This window comes from Topomyia yanbarensis, chromosome 3 (assembly GCF_030247195.1).
Source record: "Topomyia yanbarensis strain Yona2022 chromosome 3, ASM3024719v1, whole genome shotgun sequence".
Classification (NCBI taxonomy): domain Eukaryota; kingdom Metazoa; phylum Arthropoda; class Insecta; order Diptera; family Culicidae; genus Topomyia; species Topomyia yanbarensis.
In genome coordinates, this window is record NC_080672.1 from 192,448,615 (window position 1) to 192,452,040 (window position 3,426).

The following is a 3,426-nucleotide window of genomic DNA, read 5'->3' on the forward strand; positions in this document are numbered from 1 at the left end:
GTAGCTAGATGGGACAACCTCAATTTTAATCTCATGGTAATACGACGTATGTTGTCCTAAAATTAAAAAAAAATATTTTTCGATTGTTTTATCAGCCATTCAGTGAGAATAGTGTATTTGTCCGCGTGTCATTATATTTAAAACATCTTTGCGTGAAGCCGGTCGTTTGCTCGACACAGTCTAGACACAGTAAGAAAACAAACAAGAAGAGAGGATAGTAAATCAGTTCAATATTAATTCGTCAAAAGGGCGAAAGTGTTTTTTGTAAACAAACTTGTTTCGCTCATTAGTCTGCTGCAGAGTGGAATTTCATGAAAAATATGCGTTAATGTAAATTTTTACCCTTCGTAGAAGTAATTTCAATTGTTTTCTGCTTTGAAATTATAGTAAATTAAGAGAAACCATCAAAATAAAAGTTTGTTTACAAATCTTATTCGCCCTTTTGTAAATTTAATATGGAGTTGACTATAAATATTGCATTATTCAACAATCTGTTTTCAACTATAGTATACCAAGAAGCGCAGTGCTAGTTCAGCAACACAGAAATATACCTCAGAAGAATCAACTTTCACCGCTGACCAGGTTCGTGTTCTTGTCCGCGAATGTGACATTCGAGGTCGTAAACTACTGTTTGATTCCAGTGCGGTCGAGAAAATTTCCGGCGAATCCAATGCAGCAACAACGTCCACTTGCAGTACCGCAATACAAAGCCACAAAGCGATCCAACAGCGTGGGAAATTTTATCATCGCAAAATTTTATATCAGCACAACAGCTATACCAAAAGCGATACCACGTCGATGGCCGAAATGATTTTTGGTTCTGCACCTATAGTCTTCCAGGACAGCAGTTTGAAGGTACATTGATTAAAAACTCGAAAAACCATTAAGTATGCTTTGGTGTTTCAGTAGCCAACAGTAGCAGCAACAGCAGTAAAAAAGTATCCACTTCCACCTACTTGGGCTATGAACTACCAAGTATCGGTCAGAATGCACTATACAACGGCCGACATACGTCGGAAAGTGATCGTAGCTCCATAGGTACAACGTCACTACGGTCGTTTACTGTTACTTCGTCCACTTTGATGTAATATGATACTTCGTACAACCACAGACAAAGGCCACCACTGCCAATCGAGTTTGCGCATTTGGAGCATCTGGCAGATCCGAGACTTTCAACCAAAAGTGGCCTTGACTCAGGGTATGGTGGAACGGAACCTTGGGCGTTTTCATCAAGTCAACCACGCCATCGCACCGAAACAGTCTAGCATCAATTTCTAGTGATTTCGAGTATTTTCGAAGACTTAGTTTAGATACCAGTATTGATATTCCACAGCCTCTGAATTGCACAAGTTTAGACGACTATAGTCAGTATGGCAGCTTCATCGAGGTCAATACGACCGGTTCGGTGAACATTAGCAGTCAAGTGACAGCGAGCGATGGTTGCGCCGGTGGTAAAAATCGACGGAATAGTGAAACCATAGTACTGACTAGACAAAAAGCGTTTAGCGGGGAAGTTCTTTCCACTGCAACCAATTATCACGGGAGACCTTTGCACAAAAAGGCACGTCTAGGAATTGTGCTGTGCGTTCAACTAATGGTCATTGTAAGTGGAGCCAGTGTGAATTTGTGTTTAATTTTCTCTATGAAGTGTTAATATGGGAAAATCAAAATTCTCTTCTCCCAGATGAGTATCTCTAGCAATTCTGGCTAGTTACTATCCGGCTCTACTGAAACATATGATTTTAATTAGAATCGGTTGACACTGGAACCGGAGTTAGAGCCAGCCAAAATTTCGACTGAACTTACTGGTTAAGATAGAAACGTGTTCGAATGTTCCGTTCTTTGATGTTAGGCTTGCATGTTTGTGACGTCTAATTTGCGTCTAATCGATCGCTTAGCTAAGTTTCGTCGGTTCATCGCAATCTGAATATTTGCAGCACCGCCAATCATCTACTCCGTGTCGAAAAACATTACATAGTTGGGTGTTTTCCGGTTGCTTTGATTGTTGGAAATTACTTTGTTGACAAAAAGTAACATTTGACAGATCAAGGTTCGCTCAGCTCATTAATGAATGTGATATTTAGTTCTACACAGCGATGCCACATGTTTTTTTGGAATGTCTGTAGATGAGTAACTAAAATGTCTGTAAAAGTCTGTAGATGGTTGTGTAAATTCTAGTTACACTAAAATTTTACTTTAAAAATAGATTGAAAGTAGAATTCTATTGTGAAGGAATCACTAGTATTCGAAAACAGTTAAGGCCCAAACGCAATGGCGACGGAAGCGGAACGGCAACGGAAAGCGGCTGTCAATTATAATTTTGAATACATGCAAGTCAATGCGGTTGTCCGCAATGATGGCAGAACGTTAAACGCGGCGTTGTACTAAAAGAACAAAACCGCGTTTTTTTTTGAAAAAATTCAAATAGAGCGGCAGTCGAAAACGCGGTAAACAGACTGTTTTAATTCAAATTCACCGGATTCCATATTCAGTGGAATCTAACGTATTGTATTGCGGATATTTAGGTTGGGCAGATAGTGAACTTAATAGCAGCTTTTTTGTTTCGTTCGATTTTAGAGGTTTTAACCTGAGGGTCGTTCGTCTTTTGTGGGGTAGAAAAAGCTTTTTTCTAAAAATCTCCAATCATATGTGCGGGTTTGGGAATCGAACCCAAGTAAGCAATTTTCGTGTGCCGTACTAATGGACCCGATGAAATTCAAAGATGGCGGCGTGAAAAACATGAACGAAATTCACTGTTGAAACTGTACGCATTAGAAAAGAGCTCTGTTAGTTTTTGTTATTTTAACGAACAGTTTTGTGAATTAGTGCATACAAAAGATAATAAAAAGCTGGGAAAGATAAGAAACGATTGTTTAACAAGAATAAAAAATAGTTTGTTCGTTCTAGCATATCTGGTACAACGTCAATACACTTTGGATTTATCGTACTGTTGATTTATCGTCGTCTACCACACGAACCATTATACAGATGCCACTAGTATAACAACGTATTTTAATTTAAACAATTAGGACAACTGGCGCATTATTTGTTCTGTTTGGCACGTCGGTGGGTACACTACGGACCCGTGGTTATTTTATCTACTAGACAGCTACGTTTCTTGTTACTCTAGTTTTGTTCACAGTTTACGTTCTGACGAACGCGAAAAACCATTTGGATGCACAGACCAACTTCCTAAGCCACTTTGCAAGCAAGTGCACAAAGCAAGCGTTAGCCAGGATAAACCAATTGACATTGATTGAAAAGGAGAAACCCGCTACCGGATACGATACGTAAACCATTTATCAGCAGTATATCAAAGATACCGGTTCATGGTTGGGTCATTGGTAGAAAGTTTTGAATATAATAAAACCTGCGATTCTAATGTTCTCAATGTTACAGGTTTGGTCAAAAGATCTGAAGTCGGTG

At 39.1% G+C, this 3,426-nt stretch overlaps 1 long non-coding RNA gene across 2 annotated transcripts; it reads left to right on the plus strand.

Annotated features, from left to right (window-relative positions):
- The first annotated feature begins 231 nt into the window (after nucleotides 1-231).
- LOC131692990 (uncharacterized) lies at nucleotides 232-959 on the plus strand. 2 transcript variants are annotated; one of them, XR_009306129.1, is made up of 3 exons: nucleotides 232-582; nucleotides 642-855; nucleotides 907-959. It is a non-coding gene; the product is annotated as an uncharacterized LOC131692990 (long non-coding RNA). The 2 variants fall into 2 exon arrangements; XR_009306128.1 differs by having other exon boundaries at nucleotides 910-956.
- The last annotated feature ends 2,467 nt before the right edge of the window (nucleotides 960-3,426 follow it).